The following is a 19,362-nucleotide window of genomic DNA, read 5'->3' on the forward strand; positions in this document are numbered from 1 at the left end:
ATGAAGACAGAAACTTGGAGGCTAAACACACCAGTAAACCAACACAGGAACAGACCTGGAATGTGTTGGATGGACTATGCTAGCCATCTGTGCTACCCAAGACCTTGGAATTCCAAACATCCAGAGGCAATGTAGCTAATTACTAAATTGGTCTGGCACCAATGGTTGGCTTTTCAAAAGCTGTAGTTCCAAAACAAGAAGTGTATTGACATAATTAGCATTTTTCATATTCCACACTCTTATTTACTTCAATTCCACTGCCATATATCTGAGGGGCCAAATTCTGCTCCTGGTTACATCAGTGCAAATCTGAATCTCAATTCAAATAATTACTAATAATAATTTCCTTCAAATCTTCTATCCACCTCTTTATTTGGGTGAAGGAAGATGATAAAAATAGAATTCACTGTACATAAAGAAGCTCAAAACTTTCAGTTTGTTTCCAGTGATCATACCTTAACTACAGAGCTATGAATGGGGAAAGCAATCTAGATTTTGGTATGCCACTGTACTACTTGTCAGGTGAAGAGTGATCAACAGCAGCTGGTTGTTGAAGAACAGCCATTTCTAGGGTTACCATACGTCCTCTTTTTCCCCAGACATGTCCAGCTTTTCGGCACTCAAACCCCCGTCCGGGGGGAATTGCCAAAAAGCCGAACGTGTCCGGGAAAATGCTGGCCAGGCACTTCCCCTCCCGCGGCGGCTCTGCTCCTCCCCTGACTCTTCGGCTCTGTTTAAGAGCCGGGCTGCCCAAGCGCTACCAGCTTCAGCAGCCCCCATGCCTCCGGACCCTGCGCCGCCAGAGCCTGGAAGGGGAAGTGCCCGGCTGGGGGTGCAGGGTCCAGAGGCAAGGGGGCTGCCTGAAGCCCAAGCGCTACCGGCTTCACAGTTTGCCGGGCAGCCTCCAGACCCTGCGCCCCCGGCTGGGCGCTTCCCCAGCGCAGCTGGAGCACGGGAGGGGAAGCGCCCAGCTGGGGGCGCAGGGTCTGGGGCTGCCCGGCAAACCGTGAAGCCGGTAGCGCTCGGGCAGCCCTTTCCACGTGGCTGGGAGTGGGGGGAAGGAGGGGGTGGAGTTAGGGCGGGGCTGGGGCCAGGGCCCATGGAGGGTCCTCTTTTTTATTTGTTAGATATGGTAACCCTAATTTTACACAACTCACTATTTCCACTTCGTCAATGTGAGTTTTGGCCAAGGAAGGAATAAAAGGTCAGGGTCCTTAGTATCCAAATATTGCTCTTTAAACTGATCTATTCAGCTAACCTAAACTGGGTTTATTTATTTTAGCAAGGCATTAGAGGGCCCGTGTCAGGTCCAAGTTGGCCTCATTGAGGTTTTTATGCAAGTAAGCTTCTACGAAACCTAACTATAACAGAAGCATTTTCACTTTTAAAAGTTCCAAGAGAACCAGCTATTTTTAAACACACTAACATTCCCCTGCAGTATTTGCAAGCCGAACCTGACAACATAACAGAGCCTGCACGTAAAATTTTTAAACAAAAATGAACTGAATACTTGATTTTTTTTTTTTTGGTTCAAATAAAAGGCAAAAGAAACAAGTATATTGGGAAGTGAGGGGGAGAGAAGAGGATTAAATCATCTAAGGTCCTGATCCTGCAGACATTTATGCATGTGCTCACCTGTTATTCATTGGGTAGTCCCATTGAACTTGACAGAACTAGTTACTAAGTAAAAATTAAGCATGCGTATTTGCAGCTTCAGAACCCAAGGAATTTAGGCTTGTTGTTTATTTTAGGTACGTTTAACCAACTTTACATTGGAATATACTCATTCTAGTTCTATAAAATTGATGAGCACTTACACAAGAGGCAATGCCAAACTACTCCATAATATTCGCTACATGCCTTCAGAATTTTCTGTTTGAAGAAGGAAATGGGAAGAGGAAAGTGATAGTGATATAAGTTCAGCAATTAGTTTACTATCGTTTCATGTTGCCATTAAATGTTTGTTGGCAATACTTCAAATGTTGCAAAACTTAAATTAAGCTTGGCACAGTAATTTTTTTTACTTGTCAATTCAATATTTAACACACCAAATGGCACAATAGTCTAAATATCATTATTTCAACCTTATAGGCATTTAGGTTTTTCAAATTTCCAATACATAAAGGCTTATTTGTTTGCTATAGAGCTATCAGAATCAATAAGAGTGATTTCTCCTTTGTCACCACCATAGCTTTTAAAGAAAGTAAGAGCATGAATCCTTTCATTTCCTCAGTCCCCAAGGCTAAGATCCAAACAAGTTTCAACATACTGGCCTCAAGTCATTTGGACTCAAACAAATTATTGAAACATGATGGTAACTCAACTGGAAGAAATTTGGTGGATTTTATTTTGTTTGTGTCTTTTTGGACAAACTTCCTAAAAGTTAATCCAAGTTTATAAATAGATTTTAGGCCTTGATCCAACTCCCACTGATGTCAAGGGAAAGATTCACTGGGGGCTAGATCATGCTCTTAATTCATCATCTTCTTAGATTTCAGAGATTTTTACAAACATTAACCCTTGTTTTGTTACATTTGCTATGTGCATTTTCTAAAAAGTAAAAATATATTGCTGGTCATTCTCAAGTATGCATTCTAACATTAAATGGCCAAAATCAAGGACTGTTCAGTTAAGTTTTCCAGTAGTTTCTTTTGAAACATAAGAAACAGATTCAGCAAAGCAGTGAAAAACTGTTACAACCAAACTCACTGTGCAGAAAAATCTGTAGTATAGTAGCTTCTCAGTGGGGAAATAATTCTTTTCAGTGTGCATTGACATTTACTGGGATAATTCTGTTTGGGAAATATTTCCCAGATTATGGGAAACTCTTCTTATATTGCCTTTCCCAAGTTGGTAGCAATCTTGGGATAACTGACAGGTCTATTAATTAGCACATTTCTAATAGATTGTCAGAGTGTTCAATCAAAGCTTTGGATGGGAGCTTTTTACTACTCTACAATATGACTCCAGCTATGCAGAATTAATTGGTGATCCTAGTGCAGGTTCTTGTGGGTCTCTGGATCACAAAAAAATGGCTGTATAGAGGGCTTCAGTGTCCAGAAATACCATTTCACAAACAGTGCTTTCACTTAGTTCTTGTATTACTTCAAATGCTCTTTTCTTGAGTAGAGAGCACCACTCTGAATTCTAGTTCCTACTACTCAAGTTAAAAATCCCATAAAGCCCTTTAGAGATACAAACATTCATAAGGGCTGAGGTCACGGGTGGTAGGCCTAGGATTAGACTTCCTCTGCTAGCTTTGTTTTGGCTTGTGGTTGCAGGCATGCTCTCTGTTCCATTCTAGGGAGCAGGCACAGTACTGAAATTTACAAGAAGTTGGCTCTCTGACAGTTGAAGAGGAATGCAGAGTAGAAGGATGGGCCCCATATGCATAGGTAATTACACACACAGCACCCTAAATTCATTATTAATGGATCACCCACCTGATTTATCTACAGCATGGTACACAATCCTCATCCCAGAAGGGTAATGAAAGGAGAAAAAGGAATAAATTCTTAAATTCAGCTTTGGGCCTGACAACCTTAGTGTCCCTTTACACCAATGGTAGAGAAATCCCAAGTAAATCCTAAATCTTAACCCCTTCATACTTCTAATCCAACTTTAAATTGGATACAAATAAGGAAATTGATAACATTTATCTTGGATGTGTTACCTGTTAAATGCCGTATGCAGTTTAGAATAAATTAAGAAAATCTTTGTCAGAAGAAACAGGAATCATCACATTGAAGGAAACATTAACACAATTACAGAGGTTTTTAGTGTTTCAGCAGAAGTCATTTTTAAAAAAAAAGTTATGGATAGCACCATAGTACCCTAGCACACAATGAACGGACTAATAATTTTTGCCAACAGATTGACAAGAGGTAATGTGACAGTTCACCTTCTGGATATTTGTCCCCAATCTTTGGTTAACCCACAAGTTACTTTATTGATTCAGTGATCATTTTTGTCATAGCCTGCCATAAAAACTGACATTACAGAAAGCTCATAAGTAGGGACTGAGAGAGACAGTAACTTGAATTACAGCATAACCAAGCACAGCAAAGATTTTACACAATTCCAAAGCAAACAGTATGAGTCACAAACCCTATAGAAACTGCAAGTTTCATTTGCCTATAGTGCATGCAAGTGATTGTTCTTTAAAAGAAAAAAAAAGCAAGTGTTTGGAGAGAAAGTTTAAAGCAGACTAACAAAATAAAACAAGGCATTTGCATTAAAATCCAAATTAGCTTCTGAATTGAAGCTAGTGGTCTGAAGAACTCAAGTGTCAAAATGGCTCTTAACCAAGTGCTAGCCACACAAGAGAGAATGGGTTACAATTATTCTGTCGTGAAACGATAATTACAAAACTCGAGGTTAATAATGAACTATAAATCCAGTGCTATATACCAGAATATTGGAGCTAAAAATCTCTCTGGACAAGAGGATGTTTCTCAAATTTCTGCTTAAGATCACAAAGCTTTTATTTTTTTTATTCTCTTACATAAAAATTGTGTTTAACTCTCACACGCTGGGTTTGATACAATCGCAATCCACGTAGCTCGCTACATCGGCATTTAGAAAAGGAAAGTTTTCAGATTTGTTTAGATTGCAGGCTAACAAGCGCAATCAACGTTCAACGCGACAACGTTCAACTACGAAGCCCTGGGTTTTGCCTTAATGAAAGCCATATGCCGTTCAGAGCGAGGGAAGAACACGCTCCAAAGCTCATTTTAAAGTTTTTGACTCCTCCGAACCCAGTTAGAGGTGAGATTCAAACTGGGTCTCATCTGAGAGCGCTCTGCGCGTTTTGTTTCATGCCTTGGCTCTCCCTTTCCCTCGGAGGTTAACCACATGCTGACTAGGGAACAGTGGAAGTTGCCATACAGGCAATTAGGAGGCAGAGCTTTCAAGAGGGGAAACTGATTTATTAGTCTCAGATTTGTGTATCCTTCCCCCTCACACAAACAAGCACAAAAGGGCCCCGCTGCCTTCAACAGGTGGAGCCACCGTGGGGAAAAGTCCCCAAGGCAGAGGGAGGGGGAGAATCAAACTTACCCAAGTTGGAGAGCAGGGCTGGGCAGCGCCTTTGCGCCCTGCTGCTCGGCAGCAGATCCCAGCTCAGGCTGCCGCGGCTCCGGCTCCTCCCATCTCACAGCAGCTCAGCCAAGCATCCCCCCTAGCCACCGCGCAGCGACAGCAGCCAACTCGCTGCCCATTTCCCGAGGAGCCGCCCGCCGCAGCCCGAGTCTGAGCCCCGGCAGCCGCGCCCGGGAGAAGGAGAGAGAGCGAAAGGAACCACCCAGAGCCCAATTAATCATCACATGATGAGCCTGAGCCTCCGCCTCCACCTACGCGCTCCTGCCGCCTGCGCCGGGGAGCCAGAGGAGCGGCGAGGGAGAGACACACCTGTAGGCGCTGCACATATCCGCCGTGCGCACCCGGCGAGACAGGAAACTGAAAAAACAGCCCAGGGAAAGGGGGGGAGACAGGCTCCCCCTCCCACTGTCCTCCTCCTCAGTCCCCACCCCCTGCCTCTGCTCCGGATCCGCTTGCACACGCCTCTCCTCCCGGGAAAGCCAGACAGACAACAACTAATCACCCTCTTCTTCCTCCCGCCCCTCTTCCTCAGCGCAGCAGCCAGCCAGCAGGCTGCCGGGCTCGCCCTGGGGGCCAGGGGCTTGGCTTGCGGGCAGCGCGCCTGGGGCTAAATGTCCCTGGGGAGAAGGGCTGGCGCTGGGGGCCAGGGCTGCGGTTAATGATCTGCTCCCCGCGGGCTGCGGGAGGGAAAGGGGAGGTGGTGATCTGCTCCCCGCGGGCTGGGGCCGGTGATCCCGTGCGCCAGGGGCTGCAGATGGTGATCTCGTGCCCAGGGGCTGCAGGAGGGGGCTGGGGCCGGTAATCCCGTGCCCGGCGGGAGGCTGGGGCCGGTGATTACGTTCCCCGGGGGCTGCAGACGGTGATATGGTGCCTGGGGGCTGTAGGAGGGGGAAGGGGCCGGTGATCCCGTGCCCGGAGGGGGCTGGGGCCGGTGATCCCGTGCCCGGGGGCTGCAGAAGGGGCCGGTGATCCCGTGCCCGGAAACTGCAGGAGAGGCCGGTGATCCCGTGCCCGGGGGCTGCAGGAGGGGGCAGGGGCTAATGGTGGTGATCGGAGGTATTGTGCGCCGTGCTGCTGGCGGGGAGCGGAGACAGTGAAGCAGCTTCGTCTCTCTGGCCGCGGTTGGTCCCCGCGGGCGGAAGGTAGCGGGTTCCCACGCCTTCCCTGGCCTTTGCCGAGGGGCGTTGGGATGGGGGAGTTAACTGTTTCTTGCGAGTTGAAACGCGCATTGGGATGGCCGGGGGCCAGCCGCGAGCCGGCCGGGCTATGGAGCGGAGCCGCTGCCCGCCTCGCTTTAACGCGCCTTCCCCACGGGCAGAGGGGAGAGTGGTTCCGTGCAACCAGGGAGCTGCCCGCCAAGCTGCTGGCTCTTGGCGGGGAGCCAGGTGGGGCTGCAATCGCCTGCCCGGCAGGGAGAAGCTCCCGGGGGTCGTTAGAGCCCAGCTGCTCGCCAATCAGGGCCGGGAAGAGCAAAGCTCTGGAGCGTCGGCTACACCTACTAGAACAACCTGTTCCCGTGTGTGACAAGGTGACAATGTAACCACTCTGAAATGTGAACTTTGCCCGCTGCCCGGCATGGGGGTGGGGCGGAAACTTGCCGCAGTCTACCCGTTCCCTAAGGCTATGTTCTGCTCACAAGGGCTCTCCTAAACTAAGTAGGATCTAGTTGGGTCAAGGCGGGGATGGGAGCTCTCCCAGCCTGACCAGTAAGAAATGGACTTGGTCCATTCTCCCCCCCCCCCCTTCCGAAAAGTGCCGGGGGAGCAGGAGTACAGCCTCAGAGAGCCGGTAAGGGCTTAAGAGTTTTGCATATTTAAGATGTGTTAATTAATCATGTTTATTACAGAAGTGCCTGAGGGCCCACCAAGGACAGGGCCCCATGCTAGGGCCCCTAGGTATGCTACCAACACAAAGTAGTGCCCAAAGGAGCTTACAATCTAAACAAGACAAAGGCAAACAGAGGGTGGGGGAAAGGCTAGAACACACAAGCAGAGTGACCAATGTACTGGCAACAAACAGCATGTTAGTTCCGCAAATCTTTAGGGGGCAGGAGGAGGAAGTTACTTAGGAGGAAATGAGCTTTATTTGAATGGATTATGAGTAACAGAGAAAAGGCTAATTACCATGAGACAAGCCCAGTATAAGGACAGATGCAATAGCCACCAAGCCAGGGTGTGTGGGACCCTAAGGGGAGTGTGGGAGGAGTTCCCCACTTTGGCCCGCTTCTCATCCTTTTCATACCATAATGTCAATAGATCATCTCTTTCTCCCACAGGGTTCCCTGCTAGAATCCATCTCATTGTCCAAGAGCTCCGCATAGAATTCCAACCCCCTTTTTTCCTTTTCTAAGTATGCCTTTCTTGGTGAACCTCCAGCAGGGTCTGCTCTACCTTTGTCAGCTTTTCCTGTGGTCTTGTTGTTTCTATCACTGCTTTCTCAATCGCCATCCCCTTAAATAAGCCTGCGCCTCTGGATTGTTCCGACAACTTCTCATCCTATCCCTATTGCTGACCGACACCCCAGGACCTTGAATAGGTTTCTCCTCTGCTGGCTCAGTTACTGTCCTCTGCTGCATCAGGGCTGGGAATCCCTGCCAGTCTCTGCCCAGAATCATGGGCCATGGAAGGCTCCTCACTACTCTGATTTTTATTCAGCCTTGTACTTCTAACTCCACCACAGCCATTGGGTAGACTCGAGTCTCTCCATACACAAAGGATATGTGGACTGGCAGCTGCTGGTTTATCTGACCAGATGGAAGTCCACTTCCACAGATAAAGAGTTTGCCCACAACCCAAGCCCATTAACCTGTTTGACAGTACCACATGTGGTGGGGTTTGACCCCAGTTTAAAGAGCATCCCAAGTCACAAACCTGGTTATAAACAGCAGCCCACATAGTCACACTCCGTCAGGGAACAGTCTTGTCTCATATATCACGATCAGTCACAGTTCCCAGCTACCTCCCAAAGTGCTTCCACTGGGCTTGGGAAAAGTCTGGGGTGCCAATAGCTCCCAGACCTCAAAACTTAGAGCCACCCAGGAACTTCTCCCCTTGTAATCTCCTCCAGCCTCTGGAGACCAGGTTTTACATCTTCCTGTTTTTCTGGTGGTGATCTTCTCCATCTGGCCTGCTGGTCAGATTGCTTAGTACCATCTGCCTCTAACTAGGCCTCTGATCGTTCCACTGCAGTGCAGGTAGAAACTTTGGGCCCTGGCTGGCAGAACCTGCAAAAATTGTTCTAGGATGATTTGATCCACAGTTCTCAATACAGAACTCATCTTTGGCCATAGCCCATGCAATGCCAGGCGTTGGAGTCACTGAGATACCTCCCTGGACCATACTCCTCAGCAGAATGGTTCCATTCTAAAGCAGTGTTAATAGGCTTCAGTTGTCAGCCCCAACTGATCTAAAATAGCTTCTTTGACCATCAGATATTATTTTGCCTACTCATCAGTAGGACCCCTGACAGAAACAGGGCCATCCCGACTGCCCAGGATGCTGCACTTGCTACCTACTCAAAAGCATGTAAGAAAGCCTTTAGGTCTTCATCTGGCCCTAACTTTACCTGGGGTCTTCTTCCGAAGGAGCTGCTCCATTCCCTGGGGTCCATTTTTCCATACATTGCAGGAAATATTCCTGCTGCAGCTGCTGCGTTTCCTGTTGCTTTTGTTGTCCTGGCAGCAGCTGCAGGAGCAGAACCTGGATCTGCTCCTGCTGCGCTTGCACCAGGCAGACTACTTCCTCCATTTTTCTGCTTTTCCTTATTTCTGAGGGGGTCTCAGTAGATCCCGGATGACACCCCGTGTGGCAAAGCTGCAGCCCCAACACATCCCCTCCTGGCTGGCTGTGGCACTGCAACAACTTTTGCTTAAATTTTCCCCCACTATCCTTTGGCCTACTCCAGCTGCAGGAGCCAGACTGCTTTACTAAGTCCAGCCCCTTCTGGGGCCTCAGAAGTGAGGGAGTGGTAAATAATTCAGAGGGCAAGTCACTGATTCAGAGCAATCCTGATCACTTGGTATACTGAGTGCAAGCAAACTATGTGTTTTAATACAGCTAAATGTAAATGTATGTCTCTAGGAATAAAGAATGTAGGTCATACTTACGGGATGAGAGACTATATTCTGGGAAGAAGTGACTCTGAAAAAGATTTGGGGGTCATGGTGGATAATCAGCTGAACATGAGCTCCCAGTCTGAGGCTCTGACAAAAGGAACAATTGAGATCCTGGGATGCATGAACAAAAGAATCTTGAATAGGAGTAAAAAAGTTATTTTACCTCTGTGTTTGGCATGGATGCAACCATTGCTGGAATACTATGTCCAGTTCTGGTGCCCACAGTTCCAGAAGGATGTTGATAAATTGGAGAGGGTTCAGAGAAGAGCCACGAGAATAATTTCAGGATTAGAAAACATGACTTATAATGATAGATTGAGCTCCTTGAGTCTATGTAGCTTGACAAAGAGAAGGTTAAAGGGTTCCTTGACTGCAGTCTATAAGTACCTACTTGGAAAACATATTTAATAATGGGCTCTTGAGTCTAGGAGAGAAGGGTATAACAGTAGAACAGGCTGGCAGTAGAAGCTAGACAAATTCAAACTGGAAATAAGGTATACATTGTTAAGTGATAGTAATTAACCATTGGAATAATTTACCAAGGGTCATGGTGGATTCTCAATCACTGACAATTTTTAAATCAAGATTGGATGTTTTGTTAAAATATATGCACCAGGAATTATTTTGGAATTTCTATGGCCTGTGTTATACAGGTCAGACTAGATGGTCACAATGGTCCCTTCTGGCCTTGGAATCTCTGGACAAAAATATCAAACCATTAGCTCAGCTAGGCTCAGCAGGCCCCGCCGCTACCTTACAGACATGCCTCAGCTGTTACACTTTTTTCCTCACACCTCATCGCCTTTGATGCCTTGTGCTTCCAAAGACACCACTGTCCAGGGGCTGGTCCACTCCTCTCCTCACTCAAGGCTTCAGGCAGGTTGCATTTTACCTTTTGATTGCTAGGAAGAGTTCCAAGATCTAATATGAGCATTGTAAATGACTAGCTGAGGTTTGTTATATGATGGAGCCTATCAGTAAATCATGTGTCATTTACTGTGGTTCTGCATGTCATTGTTACATTTCAGTGTCCATATTTACAGTCTTTGAATGGTTTTTGTTGTACTTTTCTACCTCATTAGCCTTGGTTATTTTTTGTTTTTTTTTTAAGAGTGGTTATTCTGGGTCACAGTAACTGGGAAAAGATCAAGTCATATCTGTTTCTGCCAAAAGAAGGACGTGGAATGAGGTGATCAGTGGGAAATTTCACATACTTAACATCATTTGCTGCTCTTTATCGCTTTGATAGTGCATCTTCTCCTCAGGAGCAATGCACAAAGTCAACACACTGCCTTTTCCGTAAAACATGTGGATACCATGTTGCTCTTGGGAGATGGTAACTTGATGACTGTTTTTGAATGCCACTTCTGACATCCACAAATCAAGAGCTTTGTACTGGTGTCTGGGATGTCCAAATCAGTATGAAAAAGACTTTTAATGGGCAAGCATGTGTAAAAGAACTACTAAAAGAATTTCCAGTCACTTGCCACTCTGTACTCCTTCCCCCAGAATTTCAAAGCAGTCTTGTTCTACTACTACAAAATGCGCACAAGTTGTGACCCAGGGATCCTTTGCTGCCTACTGGCAGAGGGCCTAAGAGGTGCATAGGGGTTTACAAGGATCCCCTGGGTCCAATATCTACATGGTAGTGCACCGGAGGGTGGCATGTGAGGTCTCTACCCACAGCCAGTAAAGTATTGACCATCCAAATCACTGTGAGATGTATACTGGATGGTATTTAAGGAGTTATGGATCTATTTTGGAAATTATATTCGTACAGCATTGAAATTAAAAGCAAGTCATCAGTAGGTGACAGGACTTGGACAGATTCTGTTCAGGCAGGGGCTAGGAGACATTCACTGTCTGTTTGGTCAGGTGTGTACTGTGCCTATCTGCACGCAAAATCTGAAAGAAAGAATCCTTTAGGAAAAAACAATTGGGGGAGGGACATCCTGTTTGTGGATTTCTGGAATATATCTCTGGGTACATGGGTGTACCTGGTATCCTTCACCTAGGGGACAAGCTGCCAATGTGCTTTTCTTATGAATGGAGGATCACAGCTGACTGGATCTTTAATATTGGGAGAAAGACTTTGGGTGAGCCAACATTTATAAGATTGAAAAATGTTTTATTAGTTACGTTTAGGCTCTAGAAAGCATATTGTGGGTTTATTTTATACATAACAATTTGTTTCCATTAATGCTACTTGTTTGTTTTTGAATCTCTATTTACAATTTTATACTTTGACTATAAACATATCTAAGGGCTGTGAGTTGTGTGAAGTGGTGATCCTGAGGTGTAACCTATAATCTGGGGTGTGCTGTTCCTTTGTGAATAGCGGGTCTGTGAATTTTGTGTGTCCAGTGGAGCAGAACCTGGGCACTCCAGGGGGATGCTTGGGGGTTGGAGTGTGCCTCTTGCTAACCTGCAGAGGGACAGCAGAGCCTGCCTGGGATGAGAGGGCAGTGCTTGTGTTGCCTGGGGCTGGTGGAGTCATGGAGCTGACCCCTGGCAGGCACAGATAAGCCTTCCTCTTGCTTAGGGCAGGTGGGAGTGAGATGCCTTATACCTCTGGGTACCTCAGGAGGCATCACAGAAGCCAGTGGGTAAAATAAGAGACTAATTAAGGTTCCAGTTCGTATGATTCATCGACAACAGCATTCTAGTTTCAAACTATTAACCTTGATTGTTACCTTTCACTCAGTCACTAACCACATTCTGAGTGGAATAAGAAATTCCAAGGAGAGTGGGACTGTTTGTGATATGGTCACAGCTCTGACATGTGTAATCACTTGGGTCTTGTCTTTAGAAGGAAAATATGTGAGCATTTTTCTCCACCAATGCAACCACTAGGGAAGCTGAAGTGTAAGCATTTTTGACATTGTTATCTAACTCTGCATTAAACAGTATAACAGACTGTGCTGACCCTTGTAAGAGTAGGTGCTGCCAGTTTGCCTGTTACTGGGGCTTTTAAGGCCAAGCATTTAGGATGGTTGTGGCTGCTACAGGGACAGTGAGATTAAGAGGGACCCATGTGACTGAGGATGGGGCTGTCTACATGAGAATTATACCACATTAACTAAACAGGTATAACGAAAGTGGCACGGACTTCTCTCTCTCTCTCTCTCTCCCCGCCCCTCCACCTCGAGTGTGGAAACAGTTGTATTAGTATAAAATTGCTTATACCGCTACAACTTGTTTACGTGAATTTAGGAGTAAAAAAATAATACTTCTTACAGAAAGAGTGTTATGTGTTTTTACTGTAGAGGTTAGCCAAAACTTTGGGGTCTTGGGGGCTTTTTCTATTAGGAAGAGAAATTGGTGATAGAGTCTGGTGTTTCATTGGTGCAGTCCTGTTACTTTACAGAGAATGTACAAAGTCCTGTTTCCCTGAACACAGTAGGAATCAAACAATAGGAGATAGTTTCTTTGCTCATATTTCCAAGCTTCTTTGAGCCACCAAGCAGTCCAAAAAGCTCTCTCTCTCCAGGCTTTTCTCAGGACCTTATTCAGGCTGTTCCTTTAGCTTTTCTGTCCCTGCTATCTTCTCTCTCAGCTACTCTGGTTCTTTCTGCCTCTCTTTCACAGACGTACAAAACAATAGCCAGCAAAAATCCCTCCGTTTACATGGGTCATGCCTGTGCCTTTGTTTTGGGTGGTGACATAGGTATACTAGTACATACCAAGTCTCAGATTGAAAGGAGATCTGGGGGAAGTATCTGATCTGGGGCTCTCCTTACAGTCAGTTGGGGAAGCACTGAGTCTTGGAGAAGGCTGTAGAAAATGTCAGTGAGGGCTGGAGGTAGCAAACAACTACTGAGCACTGTGCAACTTTTGTGTATTATTCCTCTGAAGTGTTAGCTCTTTTCCAGTCTTTCTTGAGAGATAAGGTTTCCAAAACTTTCTAGTTGTTAGTATGGAAAAATCATAGAAGATTCCAGCTGCTTCATCTTGATTAATGAAGTACAGATTACATTGCACTAACAGCATAGAGGTTTGTCCTTTGTATTCCTGAATTTTCTTTTAGTTTGCTGTTACCCATCCCTTTTTCTCCTTCTGTGATTTAAGTTGATGGACAAGTTTAATAAACAATATTACAAATGACATTTTTGTTTTAGTTTTTATTTTCCTCAGAGAAAAAGAATCCCATACTTTACTGTGAAGAAAAAAAAATGGTTCTGTCCTCAATAATCTGTGCTTCTGCTGTTTATTTATTTTAAGGGTGTCCAATGTCCAGGACCAGCACTATATTCAATAGTGCAGGTGAAATAGTCATACAGTGAGCTTTCTGCACACCAGCTACAACAGAGTGTAACAGCTCAGTGTACAACCACCTGCAGCCATCTGCCCCTGTTCCCATGAGTTAAAAGGGAACAGAGGCAGCAGATGGGCCAGCACAAACCGGAAAGAGTGGAACATGTGAAATAGCAAGAGAATTGTAATTGAGAAACAGAGAGCTGTGAAGAGGCAAATAAGGCCTCCTTTCAGATTGCCTTATTGCGATCCTATCATGCCTCTTACAATGACAGGTATATTATCTAAGCAATACTATAGGACCAAGTGCAGTGTGTGGTTATACCAGATACCTGAATACCTCTAGCATGTTTGATTTCTAATAACCAAGAAGTATAGATGTTCTGCACTTCTACAAGAAGTACAGTGATTATTCTTAAGAAGTCAACATTTGCCAGCCACAGGTATTTCCTATTCTAAGCATAAGGAAACTATGATAACTATAAGCAAAGGATGCCTTTTTTAATAGCAGCCACTGTACAGCAAAGTGTCATATTAGTCATTTAGCACGTTTAGCGATGAGGTGAATCCACTTTTTTAGACTTGTGGAATACTGAAGAGTTTGTCTTTGTTACTCAGTGAATCTCAAATGCTGCAGGGATGGAGACTAGTGGAAAGGAGTTTAGGGCTGGAGCTGGAATAGCAGGAGGGAGTATCAAAGAGTATGAGGCTTCGTTGTAGCTGGGAACTGCGTCATACTTGAAATGGCTGCCACTACCTGGAGCAATGATGTATTTTAAGTGTTGAGGATTCAGGTTTAGTATTTCAAAAGGTGGCTACACCACATATTTTAAAGGGGTGTTTATATCTAGTCTTTTGTTGTTGTTGTTGTTAAGTTAAAAAATAGTTTCAAGTATTACACCTGCTCCTGAATCTCCTGCCAAAATTTGTGACTTTACAATCATACTTTTCTATTTTAAAAAAAGTTTGTTTTTCTGTCCCCTCATGCTGTGTGAAAAACTCACATAAATGGGGGCCATCTGGTCCTGAGCTGACCGCACAGGAAAACTGACGTTAGTCAAGGTGCTGTCAAATACAGCAACAAAATTAAAAAATAAAGAAAAATTTTGTTTCTCCAATAGTTTAATGTTAGTTGCTTTGGGCATTATTTGCAACAATAGTAGATAAAATAAAATAAAATAAAACTTGTCTGAAATTTTTTTTAAGTTTGTGTCCCTTTAAGTGTTTTTAATTCTCTGACTTAGTGTATTGTCGTACTCTAGTGGCTGGTACCCAAGCAGAATAAAGCCCATGATCTTGCAAACACTTACACATGTACTTAACTTTAAATACATTTTGGAGTACAAATTGGGAGTACTCTTATGTGTAAGGGCTTGTCTTCACTACCAGGGAGATCAATGCTGCCGGAATTGATGCAGTGGGTCTAGTGAAGACCCGCTTAATCGAAAGCAGAGCGCTCCCCAGAGACTTGGTACTCCAGCTCCCAAAGAAGAGTAAGGTAAGTCGACCAGAGAGCGCTTCAGCGCAGTTAAGACACCGGGGTAAATCAACCTAAACTACATCGACTCAGCTATGTTGTTCATGTAGCTGGAGTAGCATAACTTAGGTCGACTTAACTCAATAGTGACGACAAGCCCTAAGTGTTGGCAGGGTTGGGCTCTATGAGCCTACTACTGCTACCAGCTTATGGAGTTGTCCCTTTAACTCAAGTGGTAGAGGCCTGTGCTTTTGTTACTGAAGATAAAATCTACACTAACAACTGATAAGAGTGGTTGTTGTGTAGTAAAATTTGTTTTCAGACTCAGCTTCACTGAATATGAAGACCTTTAAATAGCACATGAATACTTTGCATTGGTCTTCACTGCAGAGGATGTGAGGGAGATTTCCACTCCTAAGCGATTCTTTTTAGGTGACCAATCTAAGGATCTGTCCCAGATTGAGGTTAATAGAAGAGGTTTTGGAACAAATTGATAAATTAAACAGTAAGAAGTCACCAGGACTGGATGGTATTCACCCAAGAGTTCTGAAGGAACTGAAATATGACATTGCAGAACTACTAACTGTGGTATGTAACCAATCACTTTAAATCAGCTTCTGAACCACATGACTGCAGGATAGCTAATGTGATACCAATTTTTTTTAAAGGCTGCAGAGGTGATTCTGGCAATTACAGGCCAGTAAACCTAACTTCAGTACCAGGCAAATCGGTTGAAACTATAATAAAGAACAGGATTATCAGACACATAGCTGAACACAATTTGTTGGGGAAGAGTCAATACAGTTTTTGTAAAAGGAAATAATGCCTCACCAATCTATAAGAATTCCTTGGGGGAGGGGCCAACAAACGTGTGGACGAGGGTGATCCCTTGGATATAGTATACCTGGACTTTCAGAAAACCTTTGACAAGGTCCCTCACCAAAGGCTCTTAAGCAAAGTAGGCAGTCATGGGATAAGAGGGACGGTCCTCTTGTGGATCAGTAATTGGTTAAAAGATGGGAAACAAAGGGTAGAAATAAATGGTCATTTCAGAATGGAGAGCAGTAAATAGTGGTTTCCCCCAGGGATCTGTATTGGGACCAAAGATGTTCAACATATTCATAAATGATCTGGAAATAGGGATAAACAGTGAAATGGCAAAATTTGCAGACGATACAAAATTACTCAGGCTAGTTAAGTCCAAAGCAGACTGCAAGACGTTACAAAGGGATCGCACAACACTGTGTGACTGGAAAACAAAATGGCAGGAGAAATCCAATGTTGATAAATGTACATTGGAAAACATAATCCTATCTATATGTACAAAATTTGCTGTTTCCTCTCAAGAAAGAAATTGTGGAGTCACTGTGGATAGTTCTCTGAAAACATCCATTCAATGTGCAGGGCAGTCAAAAAAGTTAACAGAATATTAGGAACCATTAGGAAAGGGATACATAATAAGACAGTAAATATCATAATGCTACTACATAAATCAATGGTATGTCCAGACCTTGAATACCTCACGCAGTTCTGATCATCCTATCTCAAAAAAGATATATTAGAATTGGGAAAAGTACAGAGAAGGGCAACAAAAATCATTAGGTGTATGGAACATCTTCTGTATGAGGAGAGATTAAAAAGACTGGACAAGAAATGACTAAGGGGGAATGATAGTGGTCTATAAAATCATGAATAGTGTAGAAAGGGTGAAAAAGAAAGTGTTATTTACTCCTCATAACACAAGAACCGGTGGTCACCCATTGAAATTAATAGGTAGCAGGTTTAAAACAAACAAAAGCAAGTACTTCTTCATGCAACGCACAGTCAACCTGTGGAATTCATTACCAGGCCAACAAAACTACAACTGGGTTCAAAAAAAAATAAGATAAGTTCATGGAGGTCCATCAATAGCTATTAGCCAAAATGATCAGGGATGCAACCCTGTGCTCTGGGTGTCCCTAACCTCTGACTGTCTGAAGCTGTGTGTGGACAACAGGACATAGATCACTTTATAGTTGCTCTGTTCTGTTCATTCCCTCTGAAGCACCTGGCATGGGCCAGACAGGATACTGGGCTAGATGGAGCACTGGTCTGACCCAATATGCCAGTTCTTATGTTCTTATAGTCTTCAATGTGTAGAGCAGCACGTGAATAGGACTCATTGTTGCTCTGAAATGTTTGCTATAAAGTTACATAAAGAAAAGCAAAACATCTTATAGTAAAAGAAAATAATTTTAAGCAAAAAAGCATCTATTAAAAATATATTTTTCAGAGCTAACATTAAATTTTAGCAACCTCTTGTACCCCACACCTGCAGCCAGGGAGAGAAAATTTCTCTTTTCCCAGCAAGAAAATTGCCCCCCTAATGTTCCTCTAAGGCAGGGTGGGAAAAGAATGGAGAGGAAATGAGTGCTGCTTCTTTCACATCATTTTGTTCCTTTCTAGCCTGTGACCCAGCCAGTGAAAGCAGTTGATGCTTTTTCTGGCTAGTCTCTTTGTGCATCAGGCAGAGGGGGATAACAGCCTGCTAAGGAAAAGAACAGAAATCACTGAAATTCTCTTATCCTAGCCCTAGACAATCAAGCAAAGGAACAACAGCTGGACACAATGTGAAGTGTTGGCAATAGACCAGAGCAGACGTGGAACAATTGAGTGAGACAGCCTCCATCTGTAATCAATGCATGGTTAAGTATTCACACCTGAGTCAAAATAGAAACACAAGATGCTAGGTAAACAATTTTTGGGGGGGAGGGAGAGAAAAGGGAAAGTATTTTTTTCTTTTGTCACCTGGATATCTGTCCATTAGAACTAGAATTAGACAATCAATTCACTTCACCAAATTGCTCTTGGATGGTACTTGCTAATAATCACTTTCAATCTCTGGTAGAATGATTTGAAATAAAAATATTTGATCAGAATTTTCCCCCACTGCCACTAAACCTGTGGATGAAATGGAAGCTGGGTCTAAAGCATACTTGCTTTTGATTCTGCAATATTAAACCACAGCCTTCTCTAGTCTTTAGGGGCTGACTAGTATTGACTTCAATGGGCTTTGGATCAGGCCATAGCTTTTGGGTTGGATTTGAAGCAGAGACATAGAAGAAAGAAACTATTTATTACCAATCCCCTGAGGCAGCCAGTTAACCAGAGTCTGATTATCTATAGAAACAAAACACATAGTTAGACTACTCTATATTCCGTAATACATAGAAGAAAAATCAATGATGGCAAGAGAACTTAGCTCAGAGGTGAGTTCTGCTCTAATAAAAATACAGAGGCAACTCTGCTAGCATCCACCGATATTGTCATTCATTAACCAATAATCCTTCTCCTTGTCATCCTCAAAGCACATTCACTTCAGTCCGGATGTTTAAATACCAAAGCAATCAACTGTGCAGAGATATTGGCAGTCCATTTAGTTAACAGTGCTTCTTCTTAAAGGACAGCATTGTACAAAAGCTGCAAGAGAAGTCTGTTAAACTCCAGGCCAGCAGAAAGGTCTCATTCCCATATAATTGATTGGGCTCTTCTCAAACATCTAAAGACTTGGTGCGATGGGGTATATAAACCCCACACTGGAACTGAAGGGATTAAGGAGCAATTTTGGGACCAGAGGATTCTGTGACACTGGCAGGCCAGATGCCAGCTCTTGCCCAGTCTGCATTAACTAAGAACAGACATCTCATAGCTGGAGACCAGCCCAGGTCACCTGAATGTTAGTTTTGTTCAAAATCGGTATTAGTGTTATAAGAATGTATTTAGTGTTTAGACTCTATGAAATGCTTGTTGCTTCATGCATTAATCTCACTTGTAATAGCTGCATTTCATGCTATAAGAAAATATGTACGTTTTGCTTTATAACTTTGAAAATGTTTGTTCTGAACTTGTGAACTCAGGCACAGGAATCATCCTCCCCACATATCCAAAAGGACTATCAAAATCAGATGGGTCATCAAGGATCATTGCAATATCAAAGATCAGTTAATGGCCCTGTCCTGGGAAATGCTACATGCCAGGAAGCTCATCCTGTGAGCTTGGAAGCTGAATGAAGGAAATGAAAACAAGTCACAGGACAATTTTCCATCTTTTTGGCTGTTTGACCTTTGAAGGACCAGAGACTCTAAACTGAAGCCAGAGATCCCCAGGGGCTGCCTCCTGGGTCTGCCCTGAAAGACACTTTGAATTGACAGATCACTGCAGCTCTGTCACTCTTAGGATTTAGATGGTAACTCATTTATGTGATATGCTTGCTTACTTTAACCTATAAATATCTCTTATCTCTTTTTCCTAGTTAATAAATCTTTAGATAGTTTATTACAAGACTGGCTACAGGCATTGCCTTTGGTGTAAGATCTAGTGTACCAACTGATCAGGGTAAGTGACTGGTGACCTGAATGCAGTGTGATTTTTGGAGTAA

General features: G+C 44.0%; 1 protein-coding gene across 1 annotated transcript in view; it reads right to left on the reverse strand.

The window, feature by feature from the left end:
* The window catches only part of PLXNB2 (plexin B2), a 337,927-nt gene extending 332,537 nt beyond the window's left edge, over nucleotides 1–5,390 (reverse strand). Inside the window, exon 1 of the mRNA XM_054022660.1 lies at nucleotides 5,059–5,390. The gene's annotated coding sequence lies outside the window, so the exon portion shown is untranslated. The remainder of the gene's footprint in view (nucleotides 1–5,058) is intronic.
* Nucleotides 5,391–19,362: the final 13,972 nt, after the last annotated feature.

Source organism: Malaclemys terrapin, chromosome 1 (genome assembly GCF_027887155.1).
Source record: "Malaclemys terrapin pileata isolate rMalTer1 chromosome 1, rMalTer1.hap1, whole genome shotgun sequence".
In the NCBI taxonomy this organism is placed as follows: domain Eukaryota; kingdom Metazoa; phylum Chordata; order Testudines; family Emydidae; genus Malaclemys; species Malaclemys terrapin.